The 25435-nt window shown below is 39.0% G+C and overlaps 1 pseudogene; it reads right to left on the bottom strand.

Annotated features, from left to right (window-relative positions):
• Positions 1–504: 504 nt before the first annotated feature.
• On the bottom strand, positions 505–604 carry LOC111756142 (U6 spliceosomal RNA; annotated as a pseudogene).
• Between the last annotated feature and the right edge of the window lie 24831 nt (positions 605–25435).

Here is a 25435-nt window from a genome sequence, read left to right on the forward strand (position 1 = left end):
ACAATATGTATAAATCAACTAGTGATTTATTATTGTTTATTTCTTTTCTTTGAAAGTGTGTACTAAAGGGGCTGGGGATTTAGCTCAGCAGCATAAGCGCCTGCCTTGTAAGCAGGCAGTCGTGAGTTCGATCCCAGGTACCGATAAAAAGGAAAAAGACACACACACAAAAAAAGTGTGTACTATTTCTGCCCTTTTTCTATTTTGTTTTGTCTTTCTTTAAATTAAAAAAAAAAAAGAAATGAAAAAAAATTGGGGCTGGGGATTTAGCTTAGCGACATGAGCGCCTGCCTTGCAAAGTGTGTGGTCGTGAGTTCAATCCCTGGTACCGATAAAAAAAAGAAAAAGACAAAAAAAAAAGAAAGAAAGAAAGAAAGAAAGAAAGAAAGAAAGAAAGAAAGAAAGAAAAATTAAAAAAACAAAATAGAAAGAAGTAAAAAGTAGAACAATACAGAATTCATTAGTTGGTACATTACACATTGTCATCATAAAAATTGTTGCCAAAACAATAGGGAATGCTTCATGAATTTGCATGTCATCCCTGCACACAGGCATGCTAATCTTCTCTGTTCCATTTCAGTATATGTGCTGCCGAGGTGAGCACTACAATCTTTTTAATAATGCTTATGGTCTGAATGTTTTTGTGCCCACAAAATGAGACTAAATTCCTATTGTTATTAAGAGGGCAGGGCATTTAGAAGGTGATGAGATTATAAGGATTCTGCTTGTATCCGCGGGAATACTGTCTTTAAAAGCGAGCTTTATACCCTTATAACATAGCTTTCTTTTTTCTACTATATGAGGATCCAGCCAAAGGCACTATCTCTGAAGCAGGAAGCAACCCTTCATGAGTCACCAGATCTGTTTGGACTTCATTTTGTACTTCTCTACTTCCATAACTACAATCAATTTCTGTTCATAAATTACTCAGTCTGAGTTTGTTTATAACAGCCTTAATGGAATAAGACATTTCGTTCTTTACTCTTTGTAAACCAGCTATCTTTTGCTTTATCAAATATCTCCACTAGAGGGTAGCATTTGACTAGATTATCTGGATTTTTTTTTTTTTTTTTTTGTATCGGAGATACAATTTAGGGCCTGTACTTGCCAGGCAGACACTTATGCTGCTGAGCCAAAATCCCAGCAATCATGGAATTTCAAAAGATTTTACAATGTTGCCTTTTATAAAACTGAAATAGCTTTTGATTTAAAAAAAAAAAAAACCCTTTTTCTGACACTATGTCCTTCTATCTAAATTTATATTAAGTGTTCATGTCAATACAAGATCAGCATAAACTTTGAAAGGCAGAAGAGAGGTAACACTTTCCCATACTGATTTTAAAGCCGCCAAGTCAGGGGTGATGTCAGCAGCATGTCAGAAATACAAAGCGAAGTACACACCTTCTCACAGAAACAACAATTTGAACCACTGTGGATGCACAAACGTATCTTCAAAGCAGCTAAAGAATCAAGGCAGGAAATTACATCACCTGCGTGTAGCACAGACAAGGGACAAGGCACTTGTGAGAGGGAAGGAAAGGCAGTATCACACTGTCAGTGTTGCTCTTCTCCCTAACCCTGGACACTAGCACACAGAGAACTATCTTCATGTGGAGGAAAGGGAATGAAGTAAGCACCTGTATTAGTCAAAATACTTAAGCAATCAACTTACATTCCCTTTATCCCCTTCCCCTGCTTAGTCTGCTGCATAGCACACTCTTCATCAAGATGTTGATATCTTATTCATAGTGTTAGTCTATTATTATTATTTTTTTTTGGTCTTTTTTGTTTTTATCGGTACCAGGGATCGAACTCACGACTGCCTGCTTGCAAAGCAGGCGCTTATGCCGCTGAGCTAAATCCCCAGCCAAGTGTTGGTGTATTATTTATCTTTTATTACATGTATCAGATTAATTCTATTTTCTGTCTCCACTACTAGGACAAGAACTCCATGTAAGCAGGGACATTTTGCTTGCCTCTTTCATGGCTGTATTTCCAGCAATAAGACCAAGTCTCAAACATAGTAGGTACTCAGCAAGTGTTTGTTGAGGGGGGGCTGGGGATTTAGCTCAGCGGCATAAGCGCCTGCCTTGCAAGCAGGCAGTCGTGAGTTCGATCCCTGGTACCGATAAAAATGAAAAAGACCAAAAAAAAAAAAAAGTGTTTGTTGAGGGAATTAATGAAAGTCCCCTTGGCCAAAATTCAAATGTCTGTACTACTCCCACTTATGATGTTGCTAGTGGTACAGTGTGCTTCCTTCAGAATTTCCTCCTACATATTTACATTCTGATACAGGTCTCCAATAAAGATGAATACCTCACCTCTCAAGTAATGTGTTAAATATTTCTACAATTCTTAAAAGAAAAATCACACACACCCCCCCCCCCAACCTGCATGGACACACAACCTACTGCAGCTCTAAATGTGACCATAATTTACTTTTTTTGCATAAGTATCGCCACTCATATTTTCCAGCAATGTACTTAAATTGTTCATTCCTTCTTCTCATGACTCTAATAAAACAGTAGAAAAATATTTGGGAACTTTCATGTACCCACCAAAAAGGTTCAACAGTAATCAATTTTCTCTTTTGTATGTGTGTATATGGCCTTTTGGGTGGGGCAGGAATTTGGGTTTTCTTGTTTGTTTGTGATTTGTTTTGTTTTGGTGGTGCTGGAGATTGAACCCAGGACCTTGCACATATTAGGAAGACACTCTGCCACTGTTGTAGTCAGGAGCTGTGAGGAGAACAATTACAATCAGGACAAAGAATTGATAATATTTGTTATGATGGTCACCCAGAGACAAACACAAAAATTGCAGAAAATCTGTCCACAATACCAAAGACCCAGAATATTCAGCCAAGAGCCTGGATCCCACAGCAATGCCCTGTTAGAGTCTAGTTGAAGACCTAAAACCCATAACAATGCCTCCCAGGAGTCCAACAGGAGGTCTAGAGCCCACCACGCCAATCTCTTATGGATCTGTGCTGGGAGGGGCCAAAGGTCATTGATGGAAGCTAGAAAGTCTATGCCAGCAGGGTAAAGGAGCTGTGCTGGTAGGTTGAGGGTTCCACACTGGAGCTGAGAAGTCACACTCAAAATAAGGACCAGGGCTGCCCTGAAAAGCACCACAGTCATCCTCAGCAACAAGGAGGTCCCAAGCTCCTCCAAAGATGAAAACAGTCGAGTACATGTCAGGAAGCTAGTGTGACAAGCTTCTGCTGGAGTTTGAATAGCACACATCTTCCCCTCCAGAGCCAGGAAGCAATGCTCAATATAAGAATCAGAGCTTCCCCAAAGTTAACCATAGCTATTCTCACCAACAAGGGTCTGAGCTTCTCTGGTGACAATGGCGGAACTCATACTGGGGAAGCTAGTCATGATGAGCTCCTCTAGGAGAACGAAATAGCAACACTTAGAGAAACCCACAACACCCCAGTCTTCTCCACATTTCTGCTTATGCTGGCACCTTTTCTCAGGTGGGCCATCTACATTCAGCACCATACTGATTTAATTCAGCTGGTGTTAAGTTGACCACCAGTTTTTAATCCATAACAGCCACTAAGATATATTCCAAACTATGTTGAACCTTACAGAGCGTTCAATGACACAAACAGCCTGCTTCAGCATGCTTTCTATAGGTACACCAGCACTGACCCAAGCCCTTGTTTACTTTTGCTTATAATGTTTTATTTTATCTTTATTAGTACATGTTTGCAATACACGCATTTTACGGTCATCATGGGGAGTAAGTACATGTACATAATGCAGCTTGCTGCATTTTTTAAAACACTTTCCCTGGGGCTGGGGATTTAGCTCAGCAGCATAAGCGCCTGCTTTGCAAGCAGACAGTTGTGAGTTCGATCCCTGGTACCGATAAAAACGAAAAAGACAAAAAAAAAAAAAAAAAAAAAAAAAAAAAAACACTTTCCCTATATCTTTCCCCTCTCCTTTACTAATTCCTATTTTCCCATTTTCATTCTTATTGACATTATTCATTCTAGCTCATATTTATAGCATATAGTGTTTATATTCATTGAGGTTAAGTTCCTGGACATAGCCTTGATATATAGCTTAGGTTGGACTGGAAATCATGATCCTCCTGCCTCCCGAGTGTTAGAATTACAGGTGTGAGTCATTATGTCCAGCTTGAATCACATGTTGTTGTTTTTGTTTTTACATTTATTAGTACATTTGACATTTTGACTAGGGTATTTCAAAGTGTATTCCAACTATCATATGACCTCATGCATGAAACCTAACAAGCTATACAATCTATACAGTCTATTATAACACACTAGTGAGGAATGTATGAAGAAAAGCCAAAATGTATATCATCACTGTCTATAAAAATTTACTATTATTCTTTAATGGAACATAAATCAAGCATGTCCAATGTCCCTGTTTAAACTATATATACATATAAAATGTATTTTTATATATATGCACATTTTTTAAAAATTTGATTTGTCTTTATTAGGAACCAAAGAAGCATACGTAATATAGATTCAAATATCTCCTATTCTTCTGTTAATCCATAAAAGTTTCCCCCCTTTTTTTAAACTTCCATTCATTTGATGAGAGACTGGATTAATAGTTGTCCTATAAATAGTCACATTCCACATTGCAGTATACACACTCTTGGCAAAACATGTTCCTTCATCAATGGAATATCTTGTAGTCTAATCTACAGGATTTTGGTTAAATTCAGGAGTCATTTTTGATCAAAGAACATTCTTTCTCCAGAATGCAATCATGCTACCTGTCTGACTGAGATTCAGTTCATATCTTATTAGTGGAAGTATTTTTTCCTAAATATAAAAAATGTTGAGAAACAAGCCTAGGAGTAGGAAAAGATAGGATATTGGGGATTTTTCCCTTAAACTAAATATGTTTTTGGTCCCTTAAGGCTTTTCTTGGGAAATAGTGCTGTCTTGTCTCACCTAGAAATTGATTCTTTCCACTGAGTTTCAGGTTCAGTCTCCTGAAGACTGTTGCCCAGAACAGATAAGCCAGAACATTTCTTTCATGTGTGTTCTCTTGGATAGGAAAACTTTCAATGTCTTGTACGATCCAGAGATGGGGTACATATTTGTACTTTAAATGACTACCCTGTCTTCAGCATTAGTAAATGATTATATTCTACAGGCTTGTTTTAAAGTTTCTGAGTTGGAGAAAATTGGATCAATTCAGTGGTCTTTTTTTTTTTTTTTTTTCTCATCTTACATGCCTCTACAAAGTAGCAGGAAAGATTAAAAAGTGAGATGCTATGGTTTGTGCCTCAATGTCCCCCCAGATTTTCATGCAGTCTTAGGCATTTTTTGGAAGTGGGTGAATCTAGAGTTTGTGATTGATTCAAGGTCCAATGCTGGGTGGGCTTAAGGCGATGAGTGTTATACCTGCCCTAGGGTGCATAGCCTGCATACAACATAAGGGGCAGAAAGAGGCTAGTCTCTCTTCTCTCTTGTTGCTTGTGGTATCTTCCACCACCATGAATGATTGCTTCTTTGCCATACCACCCTCCTATGGAGCCAGCTGATTATATAACACGTTTACAAACCATGAGTTAAATAAAACTTTCCTCTTTTAATTTTTGGGTTTGGATATTTTGTTGCAGAAATGAGAGAAAACGAAGACATGAGATCAGGGAAAAGGCAGACTTTTTCTCATGCTCACTGTGAGTTACTGGAACAGCTTGGACATGAGTCATCACTCTCAGCTTAGAAAAGTGAAAACTGGACTTTTTATTCATTTTAAGGAGAAAATTTCAAAACAAGATAATAAGAGAGTAACAATGGCTAATACATTGTGTACTGTTATTTTAAATTAGTTTCTCAGATTATAAGATATAAGCATTTAATTATCCAAACAATATTAGCAAATATCTTTCTTTTCATGGAACTAAAAGAAATTACTAGTATTACTATCTTAACAACTATGTATGTATACACACACACACACACACATATTTTTATTTGCTTTTCCCTTCCTTCTTTTCTCCATTTCTCTTAGTTTCTCTTTCCTTTTGAAGTTTCTTCCCATTTTACAGTATCTACTGTACATTTTGGATTTTATTTATTCTTTCGATTTCCCATGCTAGGTAAACAATACAATGTTCACACCCTATATGCCTGGTTTATTTCACTTGTGAGCACAGTCTCAAGTTTCATCCATTTATCTTTAAAAGTCTCCAGTTTATCATTCTTTATGGCTGAATAGTACTGTATTGTATTTAAAAAAAAAAAAAATCTTTTTATCCATTCCTCAGTTCATGGGCATTTGGGATGTGTCTAAGATCTGGCTATTACAAATTATGCTGCTATAAACATGAGTACACACATATCACTGTGATATGATATTTTTATTTCTTCTGAGAAGATACCTAGAAGGGAAGTAGCTGGCTCTAGTGGAACTTCTAATCCTATTTTTTGAGAACTCTCCACACTGATTTCCAGAGTGGCTGCACCAGTCTACACTCCCACCAACAGTGGAGAAGTGTTCCTTTTTCCTCATAGCCCTTCCAGGATTTGTTATTGGTTGATTTCTTGATAATAATCATTCTTTCTGGGGCAAGATGAACTCTCAGTTCTGTTTTAATTTGCATCTCTTGAATGACTTGTGATGTTAAACATTTTTTTTCATACATTTATTTGCTGTTTGCGTTTCATCTTAGAAGTGTATATCATGTCAGATGCCCATTTTTTGGGTTGGGTCTTTAAATTTGGGAGGTCTGATTTTTTTGAGTTCTTTATATGCTCTCGATAGTAGTCCTTTGTCTGAGGAACAGATGTGATCCTGTCTTCAAGGTCTAAATGTCTAGCTTCAAACAGTTTTGCCAGTTTTTAATTGACTTTTTAATTTCCTGGACATCTCTTTGAATCTGTTTCATGCATTGTAATTCCTTCCTGTATTGTTCACTCAAGGTTTCCATCATTTTCCTATGCTCCTCATTTTTATTGATGTCTTCTCTAGACATGCTCAACAATTCTTTTTTTTTTTTTTTTTTTAATCGGTACTGGGGATCAAACTCACAATCACCTGTTTACAAGGCAGGCGCTTATGCCACTGAGCTAAATCCCCAGCCCCAAGCAATTCTTTTTTTTTTTTTTTTTCGTTTTTATCAGTACCAGGGATTGAACCCACGACTGCCTGCTTGCAAGGCAGGCGCTTATGCCGCTGAGCTAAATCCCCAGCTCCAACCCCAAGCAACTCTTTCATTATGTTTGCGATTTCCTCTTTTACCTGAGACATTATTTCTGATCTGGTTGCTTTTACAGTACCATAAAGTTTTTCCTTACTTCAGTTGCTATCCTCTTGGAGATTTCAGGTGTTCGACTTTCCATTTTCTTCCATGACTGTATCTCCCAGACTTGTTCTGTGTGGACTGGAGGTCTGAGATTGCCTTTTGTCCTTCATCTTGACATTCTCTTGGGTTCCTCCCAACAAGCCAGTTGTGGAGTCCCAGGCACTTCCCAAATTGGCTGCCCCTCTGTGGTGTAGGGGAATGGGCCAGGTACCTGGTTCCTCTGAACTTAGGTTCCCAGGGAGGTAGTAGGGCATGGGGCAGGCCTCTCCGGCCCTGTGCAGCTACACTGAGGCTTCCCTAATGGCCAGAGTTTGTGGTGGTGGGGCTGCTTCTTCTCTGAGCTTGTGTCTACACCGGAACTCCCCTGATGGTGGCAGGCACAAAGGAGTGTGTTTGTCTAATTCTCCTGGTGGATGCTGGCTGCCTGAAGGAAGCAAAAGTCTCCAATGGTGGCCTGCAGGCACATAGTGTGTATGTGGCTGCATCTCCCTGCCTGCACTGATTGCCTGCATGAAGCAGGCTTTCAGATGGTGGCAGCGGGCACACAGGGGCAGATCTATTCCATATATATTTATTATTGTCGTCTTTTCCTCTTGGATTATTCCCTTTATAAGAATGTAGTGACCTTTTTTATCCTATTGTCTTTTAACTGATGGAAGAGAGGTCCTGTGATTTATTTATAGGAGTGTATATTTTTTTAAGTATAAACAACATTTCCTTTTTTTTTTTTTTTTTTTTTGTTTTTTTTTTTTGTACCAGGGATGGAACTCATGACCTCGAGCTTGCCAGGCAGGAGCTTGTGCTGGCGAGCCAAACCCCTGACCCTAAACATCATTTCATAAAACTGATATAGGAGAATGAAACTCCCGACCTAGTATATGTCCACTATGAGTTCATGTTGTCTAAAACTGAAGAATGAATTTTAGGCACAGTGGAGGTTAAGAGCAGAATGTATCTATTGAGAGAAAGAAAGCTTCTGTCTCAGTGAGACAGAAGGGGTCTCAAGCAGGTTGCCAAAGACTGTCTTTTCTAGAGACTTTTATAGGATAAAATCATGGAGTGAGACAGGTTCAAGGTGAAGAAAACTGGGAACTAGCAAGGCAGACAGGCTTGAGGTAGGGCAGAACTGTGGTTAACCAATAAGATTGGTTGTTCAGATAAAATTGATAAAAGTGGGGACAAATGGGGAAGCAAGTCAAGTAGAAAGTGGGCAATATTAGGGAGCAGTAACTCTTCCCTTAGGGGGTTGGGATGGTGACTGCTGGTTTCCTCTAGGTAACAAGGAACTATTTAGAGTATCAGTCCTTAGGATGTGGGTACATTTGTTTGACCTTTTGTCTTGAGACCTGGCCCACAGCAGATGTCTATCTCCCCGACAGTTGCAAGGTACCTAGGCTTCTACACTGGTTCCTTTAAGGACCTAGCCCTGTTTCACTGCCTATAATTTATAAATGACTAAGCTGCCTGTAACAAAAAGACCCATTTTACAGCATTTTCAAAAGTTACTCTGTAGTTAGTATAAAGGCCACTAGATGCTGATCTAACATTAGTTTTCCTTAATAAATCACTCAGTCAAAACAAGTCAAGGGACTCTAACTGCAGATACATAAAACAGGAATAGAAGATCCTGTCAGCAAAAAAAAAGTTTCCTCAAAGAAACACCATAATCATTTCATGTTCTCAACTTAAATTTATCATCATTTTAATACGAGAGAAATAATTGACAAGGAAAATGCTAAAAATTCAAGGTACAAGCAATTATTAACAAATAAGCATGACAATTTTGATTACCTAATTGAGTTGCAATCCAGAATCTATGAAACAAAAGTAAATTTTTATCTATGTACAGTTATAACTCCCAACATGTTAGATGTCTGATATACCAAATTTGTGTTCCCTAAAATTGAAGAATGAATTCTAGGAACAACAGAGGTTAAGAGGAGGAAATATCTATTGAAGAGTAAAAAGCTTCTCCTCCCTGAGGGGGATAGGAGAGGACACCCAGAAAGTGGGTTGCCCCAAACTGTACTTTCCAGCAGAAGTTTTATGGAGCACAACCATGTGTGTACAACAGAGTACAACCAATAAGATTGTAAGTGCAACCACTTAGGTAATATTTAACCAGTGAGCTAATGTACACAGAAAGAACAAAGAATTTCTCAGGTGATGGATTGAGGGGCCATGGTTGCCGGCTGAGATGACTTGATATCTATCTAGACTTTATTACACCAGGTGTTGTCATATATTTCATTCCTTGAAGAGTAAGTAGACCTCGTCTTTTTGTTATTATCTTGAGGCCTGGCTTCCAACTGATGTTTTCTCTGCACACAGTTCTCATGTGTTTTCACCTTTGTCTTGACTCTCTCTTAAGGACCCAGCGCTAACTGACTGCCTATAATATTCCTACCTAACTTAGCTGTCTGTAATACTTTGTTAGCCAGCCCTAATGATATAGGGGAATGAAACTCCAAACATACTAGATGTCCAGTATGAGTTCATGTTCTCTAAAATCAAAGAATGCATTTTAGAAACAATGAAGGATAAGAACAGAATATATTTATTGAGAGAAAGAAAGCTTCTGTCTAAGAAAGATGGAAGGGGTCCCAAGTGGGTTGCCAAAGACTGTCTTTTCTAGGGACTTTTACAGAGGAGCAACACAAAGTGAGACGGGTCCAAAGTGGGGAATTCACAAGGCAGGTGGGCATGAGGTGGGACAAAACTATGGTCAACCAATACAATTAGTTATTCAGGTAGAATTGACCAAATCAGGGACAAGTCCAGTAGCAAAAGGGCATGCTTAAACAGAAGTGATTATTTTTTGTAGGAGGTTGTGATAGTGACTCCTGGCTTCCTCAAGGTGATTCACACCTATTTAGAATATCAATCCCTGATGTTTATACTTCAAGTGTGCTTGCATTTGTTTTACCTTTTGTCTTGAGGCCTGGCTGGCAGCCAAGGTGTTTGTCTCCTCCAAGGTTGCAAGGTATCTGGTCTTCTGCACTGGTTCCTTTGAGGAGCCAGTCCTATGTGACTGCCTATAATAATTCTAAACAACTTAGCTGCCTGTAACACTAACTGTTAAACATGGTGGAATGCCAAATCTGGGGTGCTAACCCTGAGAAACACTTCTTCCTTCGTCCCCAATTACAATTTCCTTCCTTTCCCTGTGTGCCCAAAGAAAATTTCAATCAGCTCCTTGCACTTCATCAGTGCCCACCCTAAGCACCACATCCCATCAAAAGTCACATATACCCCACACCTCTATATCTCGACAGAGAAGAAAGCCAAACCCTTGCTGGTTGTGGGCTCCTTTGTACATCCTTCAAATAAAAAGCCACTTTCATTTTTTCTTATATTCTGCTCCTTTATTGCACCAGAAAACTCTAACAATCCTGACAAGGTTAAAGATTTCAACTTTCTCAGTTAGATTTAGATAAATACCAACAACAACAAAAATAGAACTCTTGATGAATGGCACACACCTGTGATCCCAGTAATCTGGGAGGCTCAGGCAAGAGGGTCAAAATGTTTGAGCCCTGTCTGGGCAAATTTAGTGAGACACTATCTAAAATTACAAAAGATTTAAGAAGAGGCTGGGGCTATAACTCAATGCAAAGGGCAAAGGCCATGGGTTTAATCTCCAGTACGTCAAAAAAAAAAAAAAGGAAAAACCAAAGAGTAATTACTTCTGTTACATTAAATTAATATTTTTTTCAAGCTAAAACAAACTCAGTCACGTTTAAGCACAACTATGACCATCTGCCACATTTTCTTCTAGGATTTTAGATTCATAGATATTTTCATTTTTTGTGTTCAAACTGCTTTTGGATAAATGGGGCATGGTGCTGTATGCCTGGTTTCCTAACACTCTGAGAAGTTGAGGCAATAAACTTCCAAATCTCAGCCCATCCCGGATGCTTTAACAACTTTGACAGATCTTGTCTCAAAACGAAAGTTTCAAGGGAAGATGTGTCCTAGGTTCAATTCCCAGTACTGAAAAACAAGATTTTATTGGGCTCAGTGAGTATGTTACCAGCCTCTCAGGTTCATTGTCTTGCCTCTGTCCAAATCAAAGTGTTATCAGCACTGCAAAACGGAATTTTAAAACTTAGATTTTCTTCTTTTAGAGATAAATTCTCCAAGCTTCCTCCTGCTGACTGCATAACTGACACCTCCTCCTCTCCTCATCCCAAGAAAAATAAGTATGCAAATTTAGACCCCAGGAGGCCAGCTCAGTTTCTTTTCCATTAGAAAGGCAGGATGGGGGTGAAAATGACTGGAAGTGATAACGGAAACTTGAAAATCTGTTATTATCTCTCTGTGCTCCTTCTCCCTGTTCTTGCTATAAAAGATTTTATCCACCTATAACATATGGCCTCCTCTATTTGGTCTTCTACAAGCAAATGAACCTAAGAGACCAGTAACAAAAAGAAGCCATTTAATTGCTAAAAAGGAAAAAGGATTTATTTAAACCTAGCTCCAAGGAGACTAGGGGGCCCATTTGTCTCGAATCACCATCTCCCTGTGTATAGGTGAGCAAGTCTTTTATAACAGAACTGGGGAATGGGAGCTCAAAGTGAGAATGTAAATCTCCACCGTGGTTTATCATTTCCAGCCACCTTCAGCTCAGCCTTGCCCCATTTTTGTGGAAAGGAAACTGGGCTTTGGGCCTCCTAGTGTCAGCATCTGCATCCTGTCCATTCAGCTAGGTTAAGGAGAGATGAGGGCAGCTGTTTCTGCCCTAGGCCTGAGCAAGCCACTTGTCTCTAAAAGAAAATATTTTTAAAAAATAGCTTTTAGCCAGGTGTGGTGGTTCATGCCTGTAATCCCAGCACTCAGGAGGCTGAGGCAGGAGGATTATTGCGAGTTCCAGACCAGCCTGCACTACAAAGTGAGCTCAAGGCCGGCCTGACCTGCATAGTGACACCCTGTCTCAAAAAAAAAGGCAAAAAAAAAATAGCTTTTAAAGTTCCATCTTGTAGTGCTAGTCACAGGGGTACTGACTCAGTTGTTCACATGCGTAGGACTCATCAGAAGTCTAGTTCTTATTTCAATCTTTCATTAAATCTAATAGCCAAGACATATTGTTGAGTTATAACTGCAATGATAAAATACACAAAAGCTAACATTAGCTTAGTTCTCGGAACTTCACTAAACATTATGCCTCTGTATACTCTATACACTCTTCTACTGACAAAAAATACTACTTTAAAAAATACTACTTTTGAGCTAGTCACTTAGCTATCGAGCTAGTCACTTAGCTATCTAGGAAATACTATTCCTTCCTACTTTAAACATTGCTACAATACTCAAACTCAGTCACTTTCGTTCTTTTACCTAAAACTGAAAAATTTCACAACTTCTTTTTCTTGTTTAAGAGATTAGTAAGGCCCTGGACATCCTGAATAACCTTAATTTATATTTGTTAATGATTTAAACACAAAAAGTAAAACTAAAAATTGCTATTAAAGTCTTGAATTTGCCCTTAAAATGTAAGTTTATTATAGACATTAAAGCAGTTAGAGTGAGGTGCTATAAGCTTTTTTTCATTTTTTCTGTATATTGTGATGTTTAGATATCTTTAAAAATCTCTCTAACTAGGAAGGGGCTGCTCCTCTCGGGATCAGCCAATCTTAAAAATAAGAAGAGGCCTCATTGTGTGTGACTCAGTGTAAGAGCTCTGCCCTATAGAAGACTTGGGGTCCATTCCCTCTATCTCAAAACAGGAAAATAAATAATGTCTGGCCAGAAGTACATCTTTGATATGCAAATTAACCAATCTAGAGCCTCATGTCTTATGTGGACCAGGCACTCTAGTGATATAGTGGTATAGAGGAATGAAACTCCCAACCTATTGTGTCTGGTAAAATCATGGGGTGAGATGGGGTGGGGAAAACTGGAAACTTGCAATGCAAATGGGCATGAGGTGGGACAGAACTGGGGCTGGGGATTTAGCTCAGCGAACTATAGCTAGCCAATAAGATTAATTGTTCAAGTAAAACTGATTAAATCAGGGACAAGTGGGTGTTAGAGTTTTCTGGTGCAATAAAGGAACAGAATATAAGAAAAATTGAAAGTGGCTTTTTTATTTAAAGGATGTGGAGAGGGGTAACCAGTAACCCACAACCAGTAAGAGTTTGGCTATCTTCTCTGCCAGGATATGGAGGTGTGAGGTATATGTGACTTTTGACGGGGTGTGGTATTTGGGGCAGGCGTTGAAGACACACAAGGACTTGATAAGAATTTTCTTTGAGTGCACTGGGAAAGGAATGTTGAAGTTGTAATGGGATGGGGGGGGGGGGAAGTGGCCTTCAGGGTAAGAATTCCTGATTTGGCCTTCTGCTATGCTGAACTACTGCCATAATGTCCTGCAATTTATTCTAGGGCAAAACTCTTACAGTAGGGAAGTAAGTCACAAGTCATGTAGAAAGTGGCATTCTTAGAGAGCAGTGACTCTTCCCTAGGGGGTTGGGATAGTGACTTCTGGCTTCCTCAGGGTGATAAGGAACCTTGACCTCAGAGCACTCTAACCTCCATTGGTCCCCTTTGTAGTCAGGGTATGGCCCAGGGGGCCTTTTAAGGAGGTCCCTCACAAGTTGACCTGGCTTGTGGCAGTGAGAGCAGGTAGGTGTTGTCATTGAGCTCTTCTTGGAGTTCCATGAATCAGATTTAAGGTCAGTGTTTTTAAGGCCACAATAAAGACAGACTGGTTTTTGTTTGCTTGTTGTTTTTTGCTTTGGTCTGTGTGTTTTTTCTCTTTGGTTTTCTCCCAATTCTGATAATAGATTGCTAAAGAAGCAGTTTTTACTAAAGAATCAAGTGAACTATCTGGAGCAAAGACTGTCTTTTGTAGCTTTTTTCTAATGTCTGGGGTTGACTGGGTAATAAATGTTAGGTCTGAGAGAAGGGAGAGGATGGGAGGAGGAGAGAAGGAAGTCCGTGGGAGGTATGGAGCAGAGTGGAAGGCCGTGAAAGTAGTGGGCAGCGGTGACTTTATTCCGGGAATGCAGGGAGGGGGCCCCCCGCCGCCGGCCCCGGGGCGCAGCATCTCTGCACCCGGGGCCAGTGGTGTCTCCGGGAACACGGGGAATGGAGACTGGCACGCTGGCCGGCGCTGGCCGCTGGAATCCGGCGGTCTCTCTCTCTGGCGAACTCTCTCTCTGGCGAACTCTCTCGGACACGTGGCGTGGGGGCATCTAAATAGCCTAAGCTTAGGGCAGCGCCCTAAGGCCATTAAAGATGCACAGGTATCTCATTGGCGCACAGATTCTTAAGGATGGGGATATAGGGTTACAATCAAGTCCATAGGGGGCGGGGGGGGGAGGAGTTTAGCTGCAGCCTTTTCTGGTTACAGTGTTTCATCTGGGCCAGCAACTCTTTCAATAAACATGTCTTCAAGCAAAATCTGTTCTTCTACTGAATCAGGATCTATGAACATATGTTTTATTAATGACTCTGATAAACCATCTAAGAATCAGAGAGGTTTTAATTTTTCTCCTGAGAAACAAATGACAACTTAAAATAACTAGAAGGCTTGGTTTTTGTCCTTCTTAGACCTTGGAGAACACACACTTGAAAATGTTCCCAGTTCCAGACCCCAATATGGTTGTCAGGGCACTTGGGGCCTTGGGTGGGAACTGCTTTTGCACCAGTGGGAACCGTTGGTTCTTCTGGCTGTCTATCTTCTGGCCTTCTAAAATTGACAATATGATATTCATCTCCAAAGGCAATAGGAGCTTATAATGCTGCTTGTCTCTCACTAAAAGTCAATGTTTGATTTAAGAATAATATTACATCTGTCCAGCCTAGCTCACAGGTCTGAGTAAGTTCTCTAAAAACATCAATGTACTTATCAGGGTAATCTGAAAACTTTCATAGTTCTAGCTTAATTTGCTTTAAGTCATTGAGAGAAAGAGACCTATGAATATAGGTAGTCTCATAAGGATTATAATTATACCTGGAGCATAAATAAGAATTATCTCTTAATATAAAGAAAGTTTTGATAACAAAAAAAGAAAGTTTTGACATAAAGCAATTCTAACCATTTTCTGTGTTTTTTACAGTATGAGTTCAGTTGTAAAAGAACATCATAATTAATACTTCCCTCTGTATTCCATGCTGGCTCTAGGGGTTAGGTAGGCCACACACATGCAGGGAAATATCAATTGGCTTTTTTTTTTTTTTTGTCTTTTTCGTTTTTTATCGGTACCAGGGATCGAACTCACGACTGCCTGCTTGCAAGGCAGGCGCTTATGCCACTGAGCTAAATCCCCAGCCCCTATCAATTGGCTTTTTCAACATGAAAGGATTGAATATCTTCCAGCGCTTAAGAATCCATTCCAAAGGAGTAAAGGGCTTTGGCATTTAGCCATCCATGTCTGTAATGGAAAAGCAGTATATAAGCCTATGAAACCTTTTTTGTACCAGGAATCAGCTCAGAAACCTTTGCTGAGCTATGTCTCTAGCCTTGTAGGCAAAAAAAATTGATATAGAGCTATATGATTATGCAAAAAGGAGACAAATTAAGGCATCCCTTTTCATTCTTTTTTTATTTTAAAGAGGGTAAAAATAAACAGAACAAATCAGATCATAACAAAACAATTTAAGAAACACAGATTTCAAAGCAAGACCATGGGAGACAATGTCCTGGAGGTATCCCTCAGGTTGATTCTGCTCCAGGGCAGGGGGGTGTTCTCTGGAGAGAGTGGAAGATAGATTCAATCATCTTATTCAGCCTCAGCCTGACACACAATGTTTTCTTCCCAGATAGCTCATCAACTTGTCTCCATAGGGAATGCTTAAAGAAGGAAGCATAACTTTGTAATAAACTACTGCTTTGTTTATTGGAAGAGAGCATACCTTATAATGTGAGTTGGAAGTAGAGCACTTCTCAGGTTGTAAAGTAACTCTACTCTAGAAAGATAGGTAGAATAATTGGCTGGAGACGCTTTGCCCCTTGTACTAGAGCAAAGAAGATTCCACACTTTTGTCTCCCATTCAGTTATCTAGGTAACCTTTCCTAGTAACAGGACAAGGCCATACTTTGTTAAAAATTTCTGTATCTTTGAAGCCTATAGGTTAAATGTATAAATCATCTAGCAATCGCACTTTACTGCCCCTTTAGGCATGTAGAAAAGGCTAATTAGTCTTAATTAGCATATGTAAGACATAAATGTAGATCCTTCCCTGCTAGTTTCTTTTGAAATATAAAATGCTGTTGCAGCATGTTTTAGCCTAATTTTGAGAGAGGTAGTCTACCTGAGAAGTTTAGGGAACATCTCTAGTTCACTAGCAGAAAAATCTAAGTACATAGGTTGAAAAGTTTTTGCCCTAGTATAAATTACCGTACAATTATGGCAGTGGTCTAGCACAGCAGAAGGCCAAAGCAAGCACACTTACCACTTTCTCCTTTTTCTTCAACCCTAATTGTAACTCCCCTTTTTGTTTGTATGAAAAGAGAATTCCAATCAGCCCTCTTCTTTCAATTCCAGAACTGTGCTGTCAGAGGAGGGAACTGGGTTCCCAAGCAGGAGTGAGTTCCTGCTCACCATCCCTACTCCCAGAGAATTTAAGATCACTGCTCCCAGTGATCAAGGATGCGCCCAGTTTCCAGGCACAGTAGACTAGGCTTGGGAGGTTTTACAATCCATGTAGATTACACCCAGTGACCTTCTTCAATCAGGGGAGTTGAAAGCACGTAAAGAGAGGTCCAACACATTAGTCCTTGCATGTGGAGAGCTCTGGAACATTATCTACAGTGGCCAGGTGCCCACTCATCTTCCTGGAACACAGGCGGTGACAAGGGAAGTCCTGTGGGCCTGACTGGACCATGCTCAGCAACTTCCATTCAGTCCCAGGAGCCGAGGGCATAGGAGACAATTTCCAACACACCCTGGGGAAGCCTTGGAACAACACTTGAAACAGGGAAATACAGGAAAATGACAAAACAAAAGAGCAAAATACAATCTCAAACCACCAGCCCATTCCAAGAAAGCCTAGGAGCCATGTATATAGAAGAAAATATATGCCATACACCTGAAATACCTGAAATAATAGCAACTGAAATAAAGAAGCAACTTCAGGAAACTTTAAAGGAATTCAAACTAGAAATAATCTCCCAGATAAAAGAAGAAATGATAAAAATAATGAACAAATACTGAACATATCTAAAGAAGACACAATTTAAAAAATTAGGGGAACAAATCAAAAAGATAGAATCCCTGGATGAACAATATAAGAAACAAAGAGAATACATGAAGCAGATTCAAAGAGATATGCAGGAAATCAAATATTGCATTGAAAGTTGTCAAAACCACCTCAATGAAAGTGAAGACAGAATTTCAGACCTCGAAGACAAGATTGCAGCTAGTGAACAGGAAAGATCTTTTAAAAATAACAAGGAATCAGGAAACAATTCTACAGCTGCAAGATGATGCAAAGAAAAACAACATAAGATTGATAGGGATAAATGAAAAAGAAGTGGATAACACAAATGATATCAAGAGGCTATTTAGAGAGGCAATAGCTGAAAATTTCCCAAACATGAGAATGGAAATGAACATACTGATTAGTGGAGCATAAGGAACTCCAAATAGCCGTAACCAACATAAAACTACACCCAGACATATAATAATCACCATCCCAGAAACCTAACATAAGAATAGAAAATTAAAAGCTATTACAGAGAAAAGACAGATCACTTATAAAGGAAAACCAATGAGAATCACAGCAGACTTCTTAACACAAACAATAAAGTCAAGAAGAGCATGGAATGAACTATTTCAGATCCTAAAGGAAAATGATTTCCAACTTAAACTGATGTACCCTGGAAAATGTCCTTCAAAATGGATGGAGAAATATGATACTTCCATCACAAAATACAGTGGAAGAATTTCATGATCACCAAGCCAAGCCTGTAAAGCATACTGAAAGACAGTTTAGATACACATAAGAAAATACCACTAAGCAAGGCAGACAATTAAATGGAATGGAAGGATAAAGACGCAACAGCAGAAAGATAACATGTGAACAATAAACCAGTATATAACAGTTATAACTATTAATGTAAATGTTCTCAATTCACCAACTAAAAGAAACAGACTAGTGGCTGGGGATTTAGCTCACTGGCATAAGCACCTGCCTAGCAAGTGTGAGGTTTTGAGTTCGATCCCTGCTACAAAAAAAAAAAAAAAAAAAAAAAAGAAAGAAAGAAACAGCCTGGCAGAATAAAACAAGAAACAACATCTAACAATATGCTGCCTACAAGAAACCCATCTAACCCAAAAGGAGACTCACAGACTCAAAGTCAAAGGATGGAAAACAATACTTCATGCAACAGGAAACTCCAACAAAGTAGCAGTAGCTATTTTGATTGCAGACAATGTGAACTTCAAACCAAGAATGATCCGAAGAGATAAAGAAGGTCACTACATATTGGTTAGGGGAAAACTTCAAGAGTAAGAGACATCAATCTTAAATACGTATGCACCAAATACCAGAGCACCCAGTTATACAAAGCAAGTATTAGTAGAAATGAAAAATCAAATAAGCAATAACACAATAGTAACAGGAGACATTAAGCACCATTGAAACAAAAGGACAAATCAACCAGACAGAAAATCAGCAAAGAAATAACAGAATTGAATCACACCTGTGAACAAATAGACTTGATAGACATATACAGAGTGTTCCATCCAACAACATCAGAATACACATTCTTCTCAGCAGACCATTGGACTTTCTCTAAAATAGACCATATACTAGCTCACAGAACATATTTAAATGCACACAAAAGAATTGAAATTATCCCATGCACGTTATCAGATCATAGTGCCATTAAACTAGAAATTAATGATAAAAGAAATTACAAAACCCCACAAACAAATGGAAATTTAATCATACACTCTTGAGCAATCAGTGGGTGACAGAGAAAATTAAAGAAGAAATTAAACAACACCTACAAGCAAACAAAAGTACAAATACAGGGGGCTGGTGATTTAGCTCAGCAGCATAAGTGCCTGCCTTGCAAGCAGGCATTCATGAGTTCGATCTCCAGTACCGATAAAAAGGAAAAAGAGCAAAAAAAAAAAAAAAAAAAAAATACAAATACAACTTACTGGAGTCTGTGGGATGCAATGAAAGCAGTTTCTGCACGTCAAAAGAAATCTCCAGTATAGTGAAAAGAAAACCCACAAACTGGGAAAAAGTCTTTGTGAACTGTCCCTCAGACAAAGGACTTATGTCTAAAGCATATAAAGAATTTTAAAAAATCAGACCCCCAAAATTCAAAGATCCAATCCAAAAATGGGCATCTGAGATGAATACACACTTCTCAGATAAAGAAATACAAATGGCACATAAATACATGAAAAAATGTTCATCATCATTACTCATTTGTGAAATGCAAATTAAAACCATGCTGAGATTCCATCTCACTCCTGAAAGAATGGCCAGGATCAAGAAAACCACCACCAACAAATACTGGAGAGGCTGTGGGGTAAAGGAACTCTCCTGCACTTTTGGTGGGAGTTTAGACTGGTGCAGCCATTGTGGAGGTCAGTCTGGAGATTTCTCAAAAATCTGGGATTGGAAGTCCCATATGATCCAGCTATTCAACTTCTAGGCATATTCCCAGAAGAACTGAAAACATATCACAGTGATATATGTGCACCCATGTTTATAGTAGCACAATTTATAGTTGCGAGATCTTGGAAACAACCTAAGTATCTATCAGCTGAGGAGTGAATAAAAAAGTTGAGGAAAAAAGTTATATAATGGAGTACTACTCAGCTATAAAGAATGATCGTTTTGAGCTATTTATAAATAAATGGACGCAACTTGAGACCATACTCATAAGCAAACTAAATGAAACTCACATGTATAAGTATCATATATTCTCCCTAGTGTAAGAAATGGTAAGAGTACATAAGAGTTTATGGTAATCATAATTCCCCATTACATTGCTTTGAAGGCTTATAATGTTTGCATTCATTAGTTGGGATAATTTTATCCTCATTTGTTTGATTTTATTATCTGTGATAATATGAACAGCTGTTTTGAAGAAAACAAGACATTATAATAGCCAATGCTGATTTAATATCATCTTACTCTGAAGTCCTACCATGCTTTTGTTCTTCTGTTTCCATTGGTTCTATCGTATTGTTTCTTATTGGATTTTATGATGTGTGATAGTATAAACAAATTTTCTATGAAAATGAGATAATAGAGTAGTTATTGTTCATTTTCTGTTATTTGATTCTGAATGCCCTGTAATACTTCTATTCTCTTGAATGATTTTATACTATTTTGTTATGTTTGATACTACTGTATATGAAGTTATGCTCAACTATTTCAATAAAGAGACATTATATTAGTTATTGTTTATTACGGGTTGTTTTGTGGTGAAATACTGTGTTGCTTACATTGTTCTGTTCTGATCTGCCTTGTTATGTCCTCTTTTGTCTTAATCTCCTTAAAATTAAAAAAAAAAGAGAGAGAACTCCAGTCAGTTCCTCACATGCCATTGATATCCACCCTATGAGCTACTTCCAATCAGAAGTCATATATCATATACCACTTGCCTCTCTGTACCTGGTCAAAGGAGACAGACCAACCGCCATGGGTTGTGCGCTCCTTTCCATGTCCTCAGTAAATCTATTCTAATTTTGTACGTTTTGCTTCTCTATTGTACCAGAAATCTCTAACAAAGTAAGTGGAGATTTTCTGTGGTTAGCGAGCCAGTGCCCACTGAGAACAACTTGGGTGTCTTGGCCATGACCCCTCAGTTCTCAGTTTTCATCAGCCCACACAATCAAAGAACAGTGTCCAGAAAGGAATCCAGCTATCTGTCTGGTTAACACTCCATTGACTCCACTGGCCACTAGCTTCAATGGAGATTCATCAAATAAACCCTGGGAAAATCTGTCCTCTGCTTTTAGGAGTGACAGCTATTGTAACCACTGACTGTCAAAGTTCTATAAAGGATAGTTAAAAGCCTGAACAAGAGCATTACATAATGCTCTATCAATTTACAACAAAGGTTTTAGGGTCCACAACTTGAAAAGTTGGAGAGGTTCTTCAGATTAAAATGTGTTTAGGTCCCTGTGTGTGCTGTTTTTGGGGATAGCTCCTTTCATTGTCATGTGTCAGTTCTCCCCACTGTGTCTCAGGTTTGATCTCTGGAAGAGATCATGGCACAGAACATTAAGCCAGGACATTGTTTTCATATATGTTCTCCTGGAGGGGCACAATTCCACTGTCTTATCTGACCCAGAGATGGGGTATGTGACCTCATCTAAAATGACTTCCTTATCTTCAGCCTCAGGAAACGTTGATTTTCTATGGGCTTAACTAAGAAGGAAAAGAATTGAATAGTCTAGAGTTCTTTCTGATCTCACATGAAACTATAAGGAAAGTACAAAGTGGGACATGAGTAGAGGTAAAGTCAAAGGAAGGAAACTAAAGTGTAAACAGGCTTGACATTTCTGCTAGAAACTGTAGAGGAGGATTAGAGCCAGTCTGTCTCCATGAAACCTCGCTTCCAAGTCTTGACTAGAATGGCCACTAGCCTAGCACTTAAACAGTGGAAAGAGTCCTGGTTTTTATTGTAGGCATATATATTTTCTAAGTCTGAGCTAGATCTCATTTAAGAGAACCATTTACAGAGGTTTTCCATTAAAGTTTGTTAGGGATTTTTTATTATTATTTTCTCCAGTGCTATTGTCATGGTAACTTTATTTATTTTTTGGAGTACCGGTAACTTTAGCAACTAATTTAAGTATAACAGGTACAAGAAAAAGATAATAAAAAATACCATTAAAGAAACATCATAACCTTCTAATTTTCCCATGTTTTAACTTAGATTTACCATTATTTTAACAAAACTATATGAGACAAAGCAATTATAAACAACGGGGAAAGACAAAACAAAATTTGAAGCATAAAAATTTGTTACCTAAACAAGCCCCAGTCCAGTCCATGAAACAAAAGCAAACTCTTACCTCCTTCCAATGATCTTGGTGGAAGAGCTTCAAATGATATGGGGGAATGAAACCCCCGTCCTACTGTCTGGTAAGAGTTCTTGTTCTCTAAAATTGAAGAACGAATTTTAGGCACAGTGGAGGTTAAGAGCAGAATGTATTTATTGAGAGAAAGAAAGCTTCTGTCTGAGAGAGACAAAAGGGGGTCTCAAGCAGGTTGCCAAAGATTATCTTTTCTACGGACTTTTATAGGATAAAATGATGGAGTGAGACAGGTTCAAGGTGAGGAAAACTGGGAACTAGCAAGGCAGACAGGCATGAGGTGGGACAGAACTATAGTTAACCAATAAGGTTAATTGTTCAGATAAAATTGATTAAATCAGAGACAAGTGGGGAAGCAAGTCCAGTAGTAAGTGGGCATTTTTACAGGGCAGTGACTCTTCCCTTAGGGGGCTGGGATGTTGACTTCTTGCTTCCTCAGGGTGATAGGGAGCTATTTAGAATATCAGTCCTTAGGATACACACATATTTGTTTGATCTTTTGTCTTGAGGTCTGACCCACAGCACGAGGTCTTCCCTGTCTCCCCCACAGCTGCAAGGTATCTGGACTTCTGCACTGGCTCCTTCAAGGACCTAGCCCTGTCTCACTCCCTGTAATATTTTTAACTAACTCAATTGCCTGTAACACTAGGACCTATATGCCTCTGCTTTAACCATCCCAGTGTTACTTGTTGGCAAGGTTCTTTCACTGGCCACTGACCAAACTAAAGGAAGTCAAATTATGTTTGTGAAAAGGAAAAGAAGTTTTATTCAAAGCTTAGCTCTGAGGAGGTAGGGAGGCCTTGAATGATCACAAATCACCATCTCTTCCTGTGTAAGTGGGCAAGCATCCTTTATTGTAGTAAGGAACAGAGGAATGGGTGAGCACAGACATTAAAAGCTAAGTTAGGTAGAAATTTTATAGGCAGTCAGATAAAGCAGGCCCTAAGAGTCAGTGTGGAAGATGAGAATACATTGCAAATGTGCAGAAGATGCATTCCTTGAGGGATAGACCTCAAGACAAAAGGTGGAATTGATATGGGGGAATAAAACTCTTGACCTACTACATGTCCGGTATGAGTTCATGTTCTCTAAAATCAAAGAATGAATTTTAGGAACAATAGAGGTTAAGAGTAGAATGTATTTATTGGGAGAAAGAAGGCTTCTGTCTGAGAGAGAGACAGAAGAGGATCCCAAGCAGGTTGCCAAGGACTCTGTCTTTTCTTGTGACTTTTATAGAGTAAGATCATGGGGTGAAACAGGTTCAAGGTGGGGAAAAATGGGAACTCACAATGTGGGCATAAGGTGGGACAGAACTATAGTTAACCAATAAGGTTAACTGCTCAGATAAAATTGATTAATTCAGGAGGACAAATAGGGGAGCCAGTCATGTAATAAGCAGGCATGCTTAACAGCAGAGACTTCCTGTAGGGAGCTGGGATGCGGACTCCTGACTTCCTCAGGGTGTAGAGAACTATTTGGACTATCAATCCTTAGGGTGTGGTTGTATTTCTTTTGCCTTTTGTCTTGAGATCTGGCCCACAACAGGCAGTGTGAGTCTCCTCATAGGTTACAAGGTATCTGAACTCATGCACTGGCTCCCATAAGGGCTCAACCCTGTCTGACTACCTATAATGTTTCTAACTAACACAGCTAACAGAATGACTATATGGATGAACAGCAGTGAATAATATTCTAAATCAATGTCCACAGCCTTGGGTGGGGGAGACAGAAAGAGGCACTGACACACCCCCTCCAGGAAAAGTCCTCATTCTATTCCATAATAGAAAAGTGACTAATTTTAAAATTATATAATCTTGCTATATAAATTACTTCCCCATTTGATCCCCATTTAATTAATATTAATGTAAACCAATATGATTATAATCTTATTGGTTGACCATAATCTTCTCCCACCTCAGGTCCACTTTGTGATTCTCATTTAATTAACATAACCTAAGCTATTATACTCATAATTTTTTTTGATACCAGGGATTGAACTCACGATCAGGCAGGTATTTATGCTGCTGAACTAAATCCCCAGCCCTCATACACTAACAAGTTTTTAAGTTTACCATAGTTTTGTCCCACCTCACATTCAACTTGCTCTGTCCCATTGGACCAATATTATCTAAGTGAGTATACCTGTAATCTTACCAGGTGATTATAATTTTTTCTACCTTAGACCTACTTCACCTTGTGGTTTTGCTCTATAAATTCTCTTGAAAAGCAGAATCTTCAGAAACCTACTGTGAACCCCTTTGGTCTCGCTTAGACAAATGCTTTTTTTCCTCCAGGAATTATAAGCCTTCTTTCCCCAATAAATAGGTTCTGCTCTTAACCTCTGTTGTTCCTAGAATTCATTCAATTTCGGAGAACACAAACTCATACCAGGCATCTAGCAGGTTGGAAGGTTCTTTCCCCTATATTACAGAGAGATAACACAGACTTCTGCACTTGCTTTGGCACATTCAAACATCTTTAGCTCATCCCTCCTCCACCTTTCTTGTATAAGGAAACTGAACCTGAGCCTCCTGGGGGTTTCCATCTACATATTCTCTCACGTCTTCTGGGCAGAGGAGAGAAAGGCACATTGATTATGTGCTTAGAATTTTGGAAAAGTGACTAATTTTAAAAGAAAATACCTAGCATTCCATTTTGAGGTGCTGATTACAAGTGGGCCAAGTAACAGGCATACAATAGCCACCCGAAACTGATGGAAATTATTCAAGCTACCCAATTCCAAACTATTGGCTCATCTTCTTCTTCTAGTGTTTTCTATGGAAATCTCAATAAAAATCACAATATCCCGTTTTTGGTACTGAGGATCAAACTCACAACCTCCTGCTTGCCAGGCAAACATTTAAGCTACTGAGCTAAAGCCCTAGGCACTAAAAACCAATTGCCTAATTCTCTCCCTTACTCCTTTGTTTTGCCTCCCAACTACCTGGGGTCTTTCTTGTGATCTTGAATAGCTTGCTTGCCTTTTGACTCTAATGATATATGTGAAAAATATAGCTGTGCATGGTGGTGCATGCTTGTAATCCCAGCATTCCAAGAGGTTGAGACATGAGGATTGTTGCAAGTTTGAGACCAGCCTGGGGTACAAA

This window comes from Cavia porcellus, unplaced genomic scaffold, assembly GCF_034190915.1.
Source record: "Cavia porcellus strain 051 isolate PalLab524CR breed Dunkin Hartley unplaced genomic scaffold, mCavPor4.1 scaffold_3, whole genome shotgun sequence".
Classification (NCBI taxonomy): Eukaryota; Metazoa; Chordata; class Mammalia; order Rodentia; family Caviidae; genus Cavia; species Cavia porcellus.